This window comes from Phragmites australis, chromosome 14 (genome assembly GCF_958298935.1).
Source record: "Phragmites australis chromosome 14, lpPhrAust1.1, whole genome shotgun sequence".
Lineage (NCBI taxonomy): Eukaryota > Viridiplantae > Streptophyta > Magnoliopsida > Poales > Poaceae > Phragmites > Phragmites australis.
The window spans coordinates 17584447-17600874 of record NC_084934.1 but is presented as its reverse complement, the minus strand read 5'-3'; the positions used below and the strand labels follow the sequence as shown (position 1 = coordinate 17600874).

Sequence of the window (16428 nt, the reverse complement as noted above, 5' to 3'; positions counted from 1 at the left end):
CTCTAATAAACGTAGGAACCGGCATATATTTCTTGGGGAGAGGATTGAAGGCCATTTTAGTAGGAATAGAAGAGCTTGAGGCGATTGGTTTCCTTCTACCAGTGGCCTCCTGCACTCTTATTTATATTAAAAATTCGTGCTAGTTCATGGACTAAGTCCATGAAAAATTGTTGGGAAAAACAATTGATTCCTCCATCGGGAGTGGTCATGTTATTTGAAAATGAATTTTGCCGCATGGACCGAGGATATTTCTCCCTTATTTCACGTACCTCTTTGCACTCTGCTTCTTCCTGTCGACGAAGAGCTTCACACCTCTATAGTAGTTTCTCACGCCTCTAAACTTCGGCCTCCCGCCTCCTTAAAATGTTTGCGCTCCACTTCTTCCTTGTTATAGTTGATAGTGTAGTGGTGGTCCTCCTTAATTGTCTTAATTATAGATTCTAGTTCATAGTTGAGGTTATTCATAATATGAGAACACATGAAATTGGCAACAAAACTTGATGAAAGTTTCATGTTTCTCCTCTCAAGTTCGTCCAGCAAACAATTATGGTTCATCACGATCAACACTTCCCAATAGACAACCCACTTTCCCTTGAAGGCGTGCATCCACCACGGATAACCATCATAATGCACATCACATCATACTCTTTGTTGGACTTCACAACAACAAACTGCCTTCGAAAAGATGTCGTCCATTGAACCACAATATCCTTGACGACCTAGTTGATAGGGTACCTAGCCCCCTGGGACATCTCATTCTAAGTATACTCCCACGTCACTTGATTTCATTTATTCACCATTAGGTTGTTAAAATCTGGATTGTTCCAGTTCGCAGGGACATGAACATCGTCCTTATTGTTCGACATGTCATATTCAGGAGCTTCCTCGTCCTCCCGATCCTTCCACACCACCTGTTCAATTAAAACAAGGGTGAGTTCCCCCTTGTCTGCCTCACCAGTAGGTTCCATTGGAACGGTCGAGGACTGCCCGACATCCAGTTCTCCAACCTCGTGTTCCAGTATCTCATCACTTGCCACATCCTCCACATCACCTCCACCCTACATCTCCCCAACTCCCTCTTTGTACCTCATTTGCATCCTGTAGATACCTCCTCCAAACCCAGGTTTCAATTAGCGAGGAAACCTCCCAGTAAACACCATCAGTCATACGGTTGTCCACAATGCTAAGGGTCATCCTGGAAGCTTGGGATCTATTTTGAAACCCTGCATTAACTAATGGTACAAATGTTCAACACTCTTCTGCATTGGTCTCACAATACCCTTTTCCATTGAGTCAAACACCGGCATATCTATCCCTTTCAAACCATAAACAATGTCCATGTTCCCATAAAAAATCATGAATTGCCACGTATCCAATATACCTACACACAATCGACAAAAAAAACTCTACTATTACTATAGCTAACAACAACTATATTCGCTAGATCTACAATAACAGAACATAAAAATAACACATATCTAATGCTACTCTACAAACCTAGGTCTAACAATTGCTAAATTATATTAGATGTAATAGTAATGCAACTATCCCTAAAAAGCTAGGTTTAACATTTAATCTGCATTGCTAAAAGTAACTAGATCTCATATCACTAAATCCTAGATTTGATTGCTAACCTATGTCTAAACCAAGATCTGATAACTAACTTAGCTGGTTTGTAAAAAAATACTGATCCGAATGTTTACCTTCACCGAAGACAGATTCTGGCAGGGCTTCACCTTTTTCTTCTCCCCCCCCCTCCTCCCTCCCTCCCCCCCCCCCCTCTCCTTCTCCTTCTATCTCTCTATTGCGCTGGTGGATGAAGCAAATGGCTTTGGCTTGGCTGGGGAGGTCACACATCCATTTATATAGGAAAAGTTGTAGCCCTTCTAATGGGCGGCAGCTTTTCTAGTGGGCCGTCCATGGTGCAGGTTGGAAGGGCGACATGTCTGACAAGAGGACGTGGTTGCCACCGTGGTGACACATTTATTTTTAAACCATTACAACATGGGGCTCACAACCTATCACCCATTCAGCGAGCGATAGAATCCAAGATTTGTAGTTTTTTCAAACAGGGCGCTTAATTTTGCTAAATTTGAAAAAAAAAATCCCTGAACGGGATGATGCATAGTTAGGAAGGAATTTGAAAGCAATACAAGTTCGCGACGAATTTGATAAATATTCCATGTCTTGAGTTAGTGTTTACTTGATTTTTCTGTGTTAACCCTGGCCGATATCGTGGTTTAAACTTAAACTAGCTAAGTGCCCATGCATTTCAACAAAAACACAAATATTATATGAGTAATATCAAGCACAAACTCAAGGTATGGAGATGTGGATGCGCCATAGGAGTGCCATCGAACGAATACTTTGGGAGCAATGCTGTAGTTTGAATTCATATGGGATCCAAAATAAGGTGATATTATCCACTAATTTTTCTCATAATCTCTTTATTTATTTTCATTAGTAAAACCAATCACATATCAGATGCTACAGGACAAGCGTGGGGGATAAAAGTGGGTAAATTACTCAAATTTTAGAGGTTTTTATTAGATAAAAGGAGAGTAGGGGAAGAGATGATGTGAGAACCAACACGTGTTTTATATAGTAGATACTAGTTTTTAGGTGTAACGAAGGAGGTAGACGATAGAGCTGTAAAGAGTCTAGGTCGAGTGAGCCAGGCACTCGAGCCGAGCCCAAGCTATTCTTGAAGCTCATGGTAAGGCTTGAGAAGGCTCAGCAACTATAGGTGACGAGATATAAGATTTAAGGTGTCATGTGCCACCGCAAAAAGTATAAAATTTGCATGCACATTGTGTGTTACTAGTTAGTTGTCCGTGCATTACAATGGAACCCATATTTTACACGAAACAGTTTCATATTCTATACAAAACAATTATGTTTCGGACACACCATGCGTTGAGTATATGAATTCATGTTCTAGGGAGATGCATGAATCCATGTTCTACACAAAACAATTCATGTTCTCACTGTTTTCAAACACACCTATGTTTCACCAAAGCTTTGCACAAGATTGTATTAAGTCCTTTTTGTGCATTCATGCAATACAAACATCATTAATGTGAATACCATATCCACACTTGTACACTCAGCGACACATATTTACAAAAATGCATGGCAAGCGAATCATAATAAGAATCAATTCAAAACCACTTGGAAAAATAAAATCAGATTCCCGATAGCTATATCAACAGAAAAATCCTACTTCAAATCACTTCCATCATTTTCTAAAGTAATACTTCTTGATCTACTGCTTGATTTCTTCTTTTCCCTAAAAGGCAATCAAAATGAACTTCAGGTTTTAGATGTAAGTGAAAAGTATTAAGACATAACAACCACGAATCAAATCTGCATAAAATCCAAACTTTTCCTCCAGGAGCTCAACCTGAAAGATTATCGTGGATCCTGGATGATTCAACTATACAGGCAAGCACTGGTACGAGTGATTTTTCAAAAATGAAAGAAGGTACAAGTATGATTGAGTACTTTCTGATTTGTTCCAGCACTTCCCACAACATATCATCCATGGAGCTTTACGAGTTGACCAACAATATGTCCAACTGCTCTAGATGCAGCAGAAACAAAGACAAGTTCCCCTTTCTTTAGTGAACAGATCTCATAGAATCCAACATAAGCTAGTAAAACAAGGCATGCCTGTGAGGGAACAACATTATAAGAGGTGTAGGCTTGTTGGATCAAAGAATAAATCACGAAGAGAATTTCATAAACCTCATTTGCAATTATCACTATAGACTAAATTTCATTGTGACAATGTTAATTCATTACAATATCAGTCAACCAAGAATATACGGTTCCACATTCCGCTCAACCACGCAACCTCTACCCATTTGGTTTATTCATATCTTGTCATAGCAGTCTGTCGACAAGGTGTGAGGGGAACTGATTTGTTTATCATTCATCGTACCCTGCATCTAACTCTCTTTTTCATATCCCTTATATACAATTAATTTGCTTAAGGTTAGTTTTTCTAATAAAAAAATATCATGCACCTGCTGCTCCTCAACGATGTACCCTTTTGGTACTTCACATCATTATGCCTTCCATTCATGATTTGTTCAGTCTATATATGCATTAGAATAGAACTGAAAATTTTGAAAATAAATGAGTAAGAAACCAACCAAGAAGGTCCAAATGATAAGAGAGTAGTATGTCGCTTTGCTGAATCTTCCTGAGCTGCTCAGGCTTGCTGATCAGATTGTACTCTTCCCAACCAGTCATCCCCAAAACAATGTCGCCTGCACTAAATCCTGGATGAGTGGAGTCCACCACGACGCCCGAACCTTCAATTACCTTGGCAGATCAAGGAATTGCCTAATCAGAAAACAAGTCCACTTTGCACAGACAAAGGCACGCCTGATTTCTCGAGCAATTAACAACAGAGAACTCACTGATCCGGGCTTGAATGGGGGGACGTATGAGCCGTGGAAGTCCAGCATCCTGCCGTGTATGTAGGGGCCGCAGGGGAGGTAGAGGTTCTTCACCAACACGGTGGTGCCAGTGCCCTCAGGGACGCGCAGCGCCACGGCACCGCCGTCGATGAGCTCCATGTTGTCCTTCCTGGGCGCGCAGTTAATGTAGCCACACAGCACCACCTTCATGTTCCGCACCGAAAGCCCATACGTCCAATGCTACCGCGAGGCCGTCCTCATCCCCGCCTGGCGCTGCTCCCGCTGTTGAACACTGCCGCCGTCCTCATCCCCACCTGCGTCCCTACCGGAGCCGCTCCCGCTGGTGGAGGCAGAGCGATTGGAAAGGGAAGGGAGGGAAGCATCTCCGACGATACTCAATATTTAATTCTTTATATCTTTCTACAAGGTCCTTTCTATCTAAATTTACCTTCTATTTCTTTGTACGCTCCAATTATCTCTCTAAATTTGATTTTTATATTTCACTCATCCATATTTTACTACTATCATGTAACTACCAAATTAATTCTAATAGCTATATTTCTAACGATTTTTTCAACGGCTATTTTTTTCTAACGACTATTTTTTTCCAACGGCTATTTTTTTCACAACGGCTACTCTTTTGTCCAACGGCTATATTTTTCCAACAGCTACCTTTTTTTCTAAGAACTACTTCTTCCAACTTTACATATACCCGGCCAGTCCCGTGGGTGCCATTCACCAAGTCTCACTCTCTTGTACTTCTCTCTCCGGCCAAAATAAGTCATCGTTTTCTCTTAGATTCATCATCGTCGTCGGAGGATGATGACGACGAACTTATTCTTACTACACTACACCAAGCACACACTCAATATGAGCTTATGAATGCTGCATGACCTGACGGTTCCGTGCTTGGACGTCAGTATATCAACCGTAACAGAGAAGCCGTGCATTGGAGGCTATACGAAGACTACTTTTCAGATGCTCCTACCTACAGTCCAAGTTCCTTTCGTTGCAGGTTTGTAAATGGTCTATTTTTGTTTGTTCGCCATTTTTGTTCATCCTCTTGGGTTCGACTGATTCTTATTACTTTCTTCAGGTTTAGAATGGCTCATTCTCTATTTCTTCGCATACTGCAAGCTGTAGAACAATATGATGATTATTTTGTGCAGAAAAGATATAGAAACAGAAGTCTTGGGTTATCTCCTTTGCAGAAGATAACCGTAGCATTTAGAATGCTAACTTATGGAGTAGCAGTAGATGCTACTGATGATTATATTCGGATTAGAGAAAGTACTGCTATAGAGAGTCTTAAAAGGTTTTTGAAAACTATTGTTGAAGTTTTTGGTGATGAGTACCTGAGATCCCCACATGATAATGATACAGCTAGATTACTTGCTATTGGAGAGCAAAAGGGTTTTCCCGATATGCTTGGGAGTATAGATTGCATACATTGGAAGTGGAAGAATTGCCCTGCAGCATGGCAAGGTTAGTTTACTCGCCATGTGCACGAGCCCACCATTATTGTAGAAGCTATTGCTTCACAAGATCTTTGGATTTGGCATACCTTCTTTGGTTTACCAGGGTCTCACAATGATATTAATGTTCTTCATCGTTCACATCTGTTTGCAAAGCTAGCTGAAGGGCACACTCCAAAGTGAACTACACCATCAATGATCATAATTATACAATGGGGTATTACCTTGCAGATGGCATATATCCTCAATAGGGTATTACACCATCAATGATCATAGTCATAATCATAGTTGTACCAATATAGTTGGTACCTATCATGTACTGTTTTTAATTATGTATGCACTGGTAATAATGTAGTCAGTACCTATCATGTAATGTTTTTAAGTATGTATGCTGTCAAAATAATGTATGATAATGTATGCAATTTTTTCATCACACAAAAACATCGCACATACAACTAACAAAGATAGTACATACAACTAACATAGAGTTTGGACAACACACTTACTTAAAGTGCAAACAAAATACTTAAAGTTCATACAACATACTTAAAGTGCAAACAAAATACTTAAAGTTCATACAACATACTTAAAGTGCAAACAAAATACTTAAAGTTCAATATATAAAGTAGCTCAACCCGAGCCTGTGCCTAACCGTCGAGCGATGATCTCATCCTGCAAGCTCGTATACTATTGTCGTTTTCGCTCACTCATACCACTAAGATCCATATTCATCACCTTATCATCTTCAATCCTTCTTCTTAACGCAATATCTTGTTCCTTCAGTTCAATCTTTTTCTTCTCAAGTGCAAGTCTCTCATCATAGTGCTCTTTCTTTGTAACCTCTTTCAAGGCTTTTGCCTCTTTCTTCTTAGCCCACATGTTTTCCAACGCCTTCCATGTAAAGATTTTCTCCAGGAGAGACACGATTTTTACCTCGCCGCTGTCGCTCTTTCTCCGCCTTCCTACCTCCTGGCCTAAGCACGGGATTTGAAGTATGACCCTCCCCATCATCCTCTTGATGATTCTCGTTGGTCCCAGGACTGGGTGATGGACTTCCAGTGGCGAATGACTTCTGTTTTTTCTAGACACACCTATCCTTCCACTTTTACTCGTGCTACAAGATATTCCAACAATGCAACAATCCAAACTATCTGCCTTTCAAGTCTTCTGACTTATACAATTCACATGCATGCATTATTAAAATATGTAAATACGTCTTATTGGACTTGCAACAACATATGAAAAGACAATCAAATAAATAAGAGAACATTATACCTTATCTTGCTCTGTCACCTCGCTTTGCCTCCTGTTTTGATTCTGGACATAACATCCATAAAACTGGTTAACACCTTTTAGTATGATAGACCAACGGTGCTGGAGAGAATTGGAATTACGATCAGATACAAAGTCCTTGTGCTTATGAAAATAATCAGTAATTCTTTGCCAATACGTAACACGGGATTGTTCTTTCCCTTATAGCATCCAAACTAACTTCTAGCTATGCCGACACCAACATGTTGTCTTCTTTTACACTAATTTTTTTATCTGGTCTTTTTTGCTTTTTGGGGCACACCAGCTTCTACATGTGGCAGTTTTTGCTCCTCAGGTGGGCTTACAAATTGACTATCTGGAACACACTAATTTTCAATTTTGTGAATTATTAAAAAATTTCCCACAAATTAGCGATAGCATCACCATTAGCTTAGGGTTAAAATGATATTTTTCATAAGTCAAAAATAAATAACTTAGGTTATATTTAGTTTTGTTGCATCCATGTTGGCTTTGTAGTTGCAGTAAGCCCTTTTTTTCTCCTTCTGAAATTTTTGGGTGGAAAGTGTTCTAAAAATTTGTTTGAATTCGGTTTAGATTCGAAACAGAAATAGAAATGGAAAGAAATTAAAAAGAGAAATAATAGAAAGTCAACCCAGGCCAAAACTCCTTCAAAATCCAGCCCAAAACCCCTTCCCCTCTCCCTCTCTCTTCCTCTGGGCTACAACCCGCTCGCCCTCTCTTTTCTCTCTCTGGGCGAAGCCCATCTAGCCGAGCCAAGCCGGCCTCCTCAAGCCAGCAACCCCGCCCCTCTCCCTGACTACGGGCCCAGCTCAAGCCCGCGTCGAGCCGCTGAGCCAAGCCGAGCTGACCCAGCTCATCCCCTACCTTCGGCCACTCGCCTCCTCGCTCCCGCCCTGTTGCTGCTGCCATTGCTGGTCAACACTATTGCGCAATAAACCAATTTTTCAATATAATAATAATCGGTTTATTCTCTGTTAATAAGTAAAGTTTGCAGAAACACCCCTGAAACTTTATAACGCTCATAACTTTTTGCTCGTAGCTCCAATTTAAGTGAACTTTCCGCTCAAATTCTCGTAGCGGCATGTAGAATCATTTTATAAGGTTTTTATCTAGTTTTAGTGATGCCTGGTGTACTATTCTTATGTTTGATTGTGTGCTCATGTAGACGATTCAGTCTAAGAGTTCGGGAATTTCCAGGAATAAGACTTTGAAGGAACTGTGCATCACCTTGACGAAGGCAAGTGTCTTGACCATGTTGCGAGCCCAGTCTTATTATAAAGTCAGTCTTTACAAAGCATGCTATTGTTTTTGTGATGAAATGGGTAATATAGCAAACACTAGATTTATATACATGTTTTACACTTGTAGATGCTTATTTCTTAGTAAAATCATGTTTATGCGTAGCCATGCTTTTGGATGATCATGTAGTTTGTAGATGATGAATCTGAGCTTTGAAACTAAAAGTTGAGGTAGAAAGAATGTTATGATATTTGATGTTATTAAGGGAATTAGCAACAAGGAATCTAGGTTTTGGGCAAGAAGGGTATGTTGGTGTGTGCCTGTTGATGTGTTCCAGGCATGGATATTCTTGGATGGATATGTTTGGTGATTACCCATGTGGGATAGTTGGCGGTCTTGCCCAAACCATACCAAGGACCGGTTCGTGGAGCGACCACCCATGACAACAGTACAACTACGAGACCTATATGGTACGGCTTGGCTACGTAATTAGACGTTCTCCCAATGGTGTATGAGTCAGTTGGATGTGTAGAGAAGGAAGCGGTACTTCCCAATTCTACCTGGCACAAGAGGGGGTTTCTGGGGTGTAGGGTTACTCCACTTATGTGCGACGGTAAAATCTCAATGGGCAAGTGCATACTAGGAGACTCTTTGGAAAAGCTTCATAGTGATCTCTTGACGCACACCTCGGAAGTGTGTAAGGTACCGATGGGTACCGGCAAAAGAGCTAATCACAACTTGTGGGTAAAGTGTACAAACTCCACAGAGTGTCAAACTGAATATTCAACCGTGCTCATGGTTATGAGCGGCATGGACCCTCACATGATTAGTCGGGTGGATGTTTTCAATGGCTATGAAATGGTTGAATTCTTGGAGGTTAAAAAATATCTTTTTGCACCTCTTTCCTTTTTAAAATAAATCTGCTTTTCTATAGTTTAGGGCTAAAATTGGCTTTTCTGCAAATAAAACCCTAGAGAATAGAAAATCTTGGTTCAAACCACCATGTCATACTTTTCCCCCACTTGCTGAGTATTGGAATACTCACGCTTGCTTTTTAGAAGGTGAAGCTTTTGAAGAATATCCTGAAGACGGTGCAAAGTAGGTTTGTGAGCTTCCGGTCTACTGCATGTGACGTGGAGCTGCGCTGTGGTTCTTTTCCACTGCTGTATAAGTTTCTTTAGACCCGTATGGTCATTTTGTATTAAATAACATTGTAATAATGAGCATTGTGTCTATTATCCACTAATGACGTCGCTATATGTATGTGTAAACTGATTCTGACATACATATGGTTCATATTTGGTTTTGGTCTTAAAACCGGGTGTGATATTATCATCCCAATACGATCCATTGTTTTCAATGTTTTCCTCACTCATCAATTCTAGAAAACTATCCATTGTTATAACCTTCACCTGCATAACAACAATTGTATCATGATACTAATTCTCTAGCATTGCAAAATATATTGTTAATCAATTTCTAGCACTGCAAAATTTCTAGTATTAAAATGTTCTATCTCCCTCTCCATTTCTCTCAAAAGCCGGCCACCATCTCTCTGCAGCCAGCCTCCATCTCTCATTTATGTGCTGGCCCTCTCTCCGAGTTGCCTCCCTCTTCTTCTCTCTCACTCCCCGCCCGGACTCCCTCTCTATCCAACCGGACTCCCTCTGTGCCAGCCCTCTCTCTCCCAGTCGGTCTTCCTCTCCCCGGCCCTCTCTCGCTTAGATCTAGGGGCGGGGGCACTGGAGGAGCGGGGCCCACCAAGGGGGCCAGCGGTGTGGGTGACCAAGGGGCTGGTGGCGTGGGGTAAGTGGAGGAGGTGGCGACTTGAGCGAAGCCGCAAGCGGAGCTGGCAGCACGGGGCAAGTGGACGCGCCGATGGCGTGGGCCAAAGCGGAGGAGGCGGGCATAAGGCAAGTGGAGGAGGCGGCCGCGGGCCAAGCGGTGGGATTGGGGAGGGGGCAAAGGCATACCTGGCGTGGACGGCTGAGGAGATATCCGTGGTGGGAAGGAGCAGTTGTTGACGGATAGGGGGTCGGCATCCGCTTCCTACGTATTAGGATCGAGAATGCAAAGGTAGGGATCCCTCAAAGATAAGAAGCTAGATGAGAGATTGGATGGAGAGGTTTTTTTTGAGTGTTTTTGCTAAAAAATAGGATGAGGGGTGGGATGAGGGACCGGTTGGAGATGCTCTTAGGGGGTGGATCGTTGTCCGGTTTTTAGCTGTGGGAGCTAGGAGGAGAGTTACGTGACAGGTTTTTTTTTTTAATTAGACAGGTGGTGGGAGGAAAGAGAGAGGGTATGATATATAATTAACTCGTATTTTATATAGCAGGGATATCTAAATGCTAAGTTTAATTCTTACTTTTTTATGCCATTACATGATACCGTATTTTAATAAACTATTTTAGTAAGGAGCATTTCACTGAGCTGGATGGTCCACGGGGACCGAGATAGAAGACACGGTGGTATGATTATGCATGTACAAGGCACTCAACTAGTTAAAAATTAAATGCTAAACTAATCTCTCTCAAAAAAAAGTTATTACTAGGTTAGGCATGTGGGCCGATTTTTCTATTTTGCGTCTATCTTTCTTAAAATTAAATTATGAATGTTATCTCAAGCAATGGTACGGTCTATCTATAATGGTCATTTATTGAGAGTTGTACATGAATATTTTTGCATAATGGGAAGTAGAATATACGGGGTTTTCCCGTAAAATTTGAGTTTGAATTGGAGTCAAATTTGAATAAAAATTTCTAGAAAACTAGAGAAAAAGAAGAAGGAAAAAAAAATAGGCTGAAAAATCTGGGTCACTACAAGGCCAAGTGGTCAAGCAGCCTAGCCAGCCCAGAGGGGCACCGCCCTTGCCCCTTCGTGACGAAGGGTCGGGAGGCAGGGGGCTGTGAGCTGCGGCGGCGTGCACCTGCCCTCCTAGCCGGCCACGACGAGGTCATGCGTGTGCAGCAAGAGCGGGGTGGCGGAGGTTCTCGTTGGCGCCTCGCCTGGATAGATAAAACGGAGCCCTAGGCTCCATTCCTCCCCATCTCGTGAAGCTCCGCCATCACCTCCCCTCTCCGCCTCTCTCCGCTCGATCTCCCCGGTGACCTCCTCCGCGCGCACTTGATTCTCAGCTCTGGCTCCCGGTCCATGGCGTGGTGAGGCCCACAACACCGTAGGCACACCTTCTCGCGGTGATGTGCCCGATCGTACCGTGCTCGCCGTCGCCTGTCCGCGGTTGTTCGGTGAGCGGAGGCGCTCCGCGGTGCAGTAGCTCGTGTCCCTATGACCGCGTCGTCGTCCTGGTGGTCGTCATCGACGTTCTGGTGTGCTGCTTGGCTTCGACCATGTCGCGCGTGTGTGCGTTCTGGACGTGGTGACCGCGCTCTCGAGCGTTCTTGTGTTCGGCGACGTCCTCTTGGCCCGGAGCTGCGCATCTCTCTGTGGCAACACTTATGCACCTCGAGTGCCTTTCTGCAGTGTGCCGTGTATAGTTAGCATAGTGGTATTATATTTTTCCAAAAACAACACTATCATCGACCTCGACATACTGGGGTGTTTCTGTTTTCTAGAATAGCACCCTTACGTGTCTTGCATTCGGCTTCTCCATCATCTACTTTGTAAAGTAAGACTGTTTTCGTTGCCTTTCAGTTTACAGAGTGCAATTTGCTATAATAGTGCCAATGTATGCTTGTGTGTTGTTATTAGGGACAATTGCATGCTTATGATGGGTTGTGGTGCTCAATGATGAAACGGGCTAAGGTAGACAACAGCGTGACAGTCTAGATCAGTTGTAGGGTGGTAGCCTTGTTATCCTTAGTGTTGTTTAGTTAATTGCCTTGATTATTGTTCATTGCGTACTTGTCACTAGCATTCTATCCTGTTTAGGGTTGATTTAATTCTTGTCATTAGATCTTTTTCTTAGAGGAAACTTGCTGGTAATCTAGGCTTTAACTGTGATGCTAAAACCCTAAAACTTGGTAGTGTGACTCACACTTTAGTCAGGACCTTAGAAGAGCCATTTGGCGTTGAAAGGCCATTAATTCGGTAACTCGCATTGAGAACAAACTAAATTAACAAAAATACTTGTTGATATCATGTTGAAGATGAGTAGCATAATCTTTGCTTTACATGTATTTGAAATGCTCATGTTCATATGTCTGATTTCATATATGGCTTTCATGCCTTTATTTATATGATTAAATTACGAATCAATATAATTGAAATGTTGCTAAAACACCCCTTGTCCCAACAAGTAGTGCTATATTGCCTCACCTAATATGCCCTTTGACAAGTTTGTAGCCTCATCATCTCCTTTAACACACTTATGGGCCGACCCCGCGCCCGGAAAAAGGACCCCTCTATTGCCGCCATCGCCAAGGCCTTGACACCGTCCCCTGCTCCTACTCCCCTGCTATAGCTCCTCGTGTGGCCCACCCCTGACCCTGAGCCCCAAGGATGCTGCTTGGGCGCTTGATGACCAATAGCGCTGCCGCCTGCACCAGATCTCGGAGCAGGGCCTAGCGTGGAAGCCCTCCCCTATGGACGGCATTGAGGCGGCATCGGTGGTCTTCCCCCTTGACCACCACAAGGAGGTTGACGCCGATGGCAATTGCCTCTTCACCGACGCATGCGAGCTCAGTCACTGCACCGTGCACCGCTTCATTGAGGTCTACACTACTAATGGGGACGACCACAGGGGCACCATCGACACGGCCGTGTGACACCTCTATGCATCAAATCTCAAGGCGGGGTGGGGTGTCCATGTCCACGTCGTGCAGGAGATCAAGGTGATTGTGACCAAGGCCCAGCGTGATGCGCTCGACACCGTCATTCAGGAGCTCATCGATATTGGCATCTAAAGGCTTCGATGGGAGTAGGGGTGAGAGTTGGGTAGTGACGAGAAGGGGTGACCGACATTGGGATCTGAGTATCTGACTGAGTGGGCAACAAATGGGACTGCAGGAGATGGCCTAGGCGTGTGGCCTGGAGCCATGGACTGTGGGAACCTGCTGAGTGGTGGCTGACAAGCTAAGCCAGGGACAGACGACCCTCGACCTCAAGACTGCTACTGCATCTAGTGAGTGCCTCATAACCGAGCTCCTCTTCGTCTTTTCTTAGAAATGGAGACCGCTCCGGATGTCAAGCTCTGGCGATTTTGAGGTGATCTAGTGCTTTTAAAAAAAGCTAATGTTGTCACAGCCATTGGTCGTCCCTGGCTACGACACCATGCCATCTGTTGATCTCCATTCGGGCATCAGCGTCCACTGTTGTTCGTTGTCTGCCATCTCTAGTACCAGCATCCACACCTAATTTCCACCTGGGTTTAGAAGCGTTGTCTTCTTTCAACTCTAGGATTTGGACCTGTTTTGTGTGCGATCGCATTGGTCGTATCACACAACAAGTTCCCACATTCGCCCCATGTGCAATTAGCACCGATGGAAGGCAAAGGATCAGGATCGGGGAAAGGGAAGGCCTCCCAAGATTTTGGCGGTAGCAACATTGTAGATCTGATGGAGAGGCTGAACTTGACCACGGAGGAGATAGAGTTCGCTGCTTTTACCAATGAGGAGGAATATGAGTCTGTGGTGACAGAGTGGGCTATGATCGGTAAAGTTCTATCTCCAGCCACATTGCACATCACCACTATCATGGGAGCTATGAGGCTGGCATGGGGTAACCCATTCAGACTAAAAGCGCGATCAGTAGGAGACAAGTTGGAGAATCTCTTCATTGCGGAATTTGGTTGCGCTGTTGACAAGGCACGAGCCCTAGATGGATCACCATGGATGGTGGGAAAACATGCAGTGGTGCTTCAAGAGTACAATGAAAAACTATGACCCTCTGATGTTTGTTTTGATGGTATGGCCATTTGGGTTAGAATCCTAAATCTTCCCCTTTGGTTGGATGAACGCGAAGAGGGGCAAAAGAGCATAAGATCTGATTGGGACAACAATTAAGTTGGATGTCGATGCTAATCAAAAGGCTAGTGGCTCTTTTCTACATGCTAGGGTTGGCATTGAGACTGACAAACCGCTACAACGTGGATTGTTGCTTAAAATCGATCAAAATGGCAATCCGGAGTGGTACGATATTTAGTATGAGAATTTGCCTTTCTACTATTTTTCATGTGGTTGTATGGGTCACACGGAGCTTGCATGTCATACACCAACTCCGAGGAATGATATAAGATTGAGGGCACCAGAAGAAAAGAAGAAGAAGCTTCAAAGTTTTAGCTAGGCTGCATCTGAGATCTATGGTGGTTGTTCTTCTTCTAACTTACGACCAGGCCATTCTTCATTGGCTCGGTCTAGCACTACTACAGAACACCACATATGTAGTGCTCCATCAGTGCCGATTCAACAGTAACCACAACTGAAGACATATTAGTGCCGGTTCTTAAACTCCAGCGCACAAATAATGACTGAGGTCATTTAAATCCCCAAATAATTATAACAAAGTTGCAGAAGTGGTCAGATGGAGACAAACTTTATATGAACATTGTAGAACTCGACGATACGTACAACTTTGTAGTTGATAACTTTTTCATTTGAGGTCATTCAGATGTCCAAATAGCCATTCAAACATTCAGTCAGAAGATGCAAAAAGGATTTATTTTGCTACTATATTCATGAACGGACGATAGCTGATATGGTTAAAAGGGTCACGCGCGCACCTACTATGAGGTCGTGAGTTTGAGTCCTGGTTGCTGCATGCGAGCGAATATCGTGTGACCTTACGAATGTTAGGTGCGGTCGGGTGAGCAGCCTCTGGTCGTGAAATTTTTATTTGAAGCTTTTTTTTTTGCCTGAAAAACATTGAATCCGGACCGACTATCAGTGTCAGTTGGAGCCATCAACCGACACTGACACTGATTTTCAGTGTCGATTATATATCCGACACTGATAATCAATGACTATTAATACCGAGTAATCAATGTTGGTTTAAAACCCGTCACTGATGGCAATTTTGAACCATACTGATGAGGGTTTCTACAGTAGTGTAGGCATGATCATAGAGCTCCTAGTGGCAAAACTGGACATGAGGTGGGTAAGGAGGACAACTTTAGTTCCCCACTAAAATCTGTAGCCCGTGAGATGGAGAGACAAAGAGCAGGCAATAGACATGATACTAATTTCACTCAATTGAATAGCATATCTGTTTTGAGCTAGCATGGGCAGAACAAGCAATTAGCGATTCCTCGCAAAAGGAAGGCTAAAGGCCAGGGAAAGTATAGTACACCAGACCTCAACATTCTAATGTTAGGAGATCATGCTTTAGTTCCTGCCAGTGTGGTGAGTTCTCTTGTCCAGCATCTAGGTGAAAAGAGCGATATATGTGATGGTAGTCACATTGACCTACCGAAGAAACAAAAAATTGCAAGATCAATGACGGCTACAGGGAGCAGCTCCCGTTGGGCACAATGAAAATCCTGAGCTTGAACTACTGGTCTTGGGACAGTCTGAGACAGTTCAAGAGTTGTGTAGCTTGGTGAAGCTGCATCGTCCTATGTTAGTCTTCCTCTCAGAAACTCGTTTGTATGATGATCGAGTGGACGGCTTGAAGAGAGTGTTGGGCTCTTCTAATGGCATTGATGTGGCAGAGGGGGTGGTGTTGCCTTGCTTTGGTCTAGTGAGGTTAGTGTACATACTCAGTCCCTCAACAAAATGCATATTGGTGCAAAAGTCCAATTTGTTGTAGCTGCCAATCGAGAATGGAGATTTACCAGGTTCTACAATGAATTGGAGAAGGAATCGAGATACAGAAGTTGGGATCTCCTGAAGTTATTAGGCACACAATGCAACCAACCGTGGGTGTGCGCTAGGGATTTTAACGATGTGCTAGTTGCTAGCGAACAATTTGGTAATGTTGGCTGATCTGAGAGACAAATGGAAGGGTTTTGGGAGGCATTAGATAAGTGTGGTTTTCATGATCTGGATTTCATTGGCCTCCCGTACACATGGGACAATAGACAACAGGGAGTTAGAAATATA

General features: G+C 43.2%; 1 pseudogene; it reads right to left on the bottom strand.

Moving 5' to 3' along the window:
• Positions 1-3265: 3265 nt before the first annotated feature.
• LOC133890277 (2-alkenal reductase (NADP(+)-dependent)-like) lies at positions 3266-6781 on the bottom strand (annotated as a pseudogene).
• Between the last annotated feature and the right edge of the window lie 9647 nt (positions 6782-16428).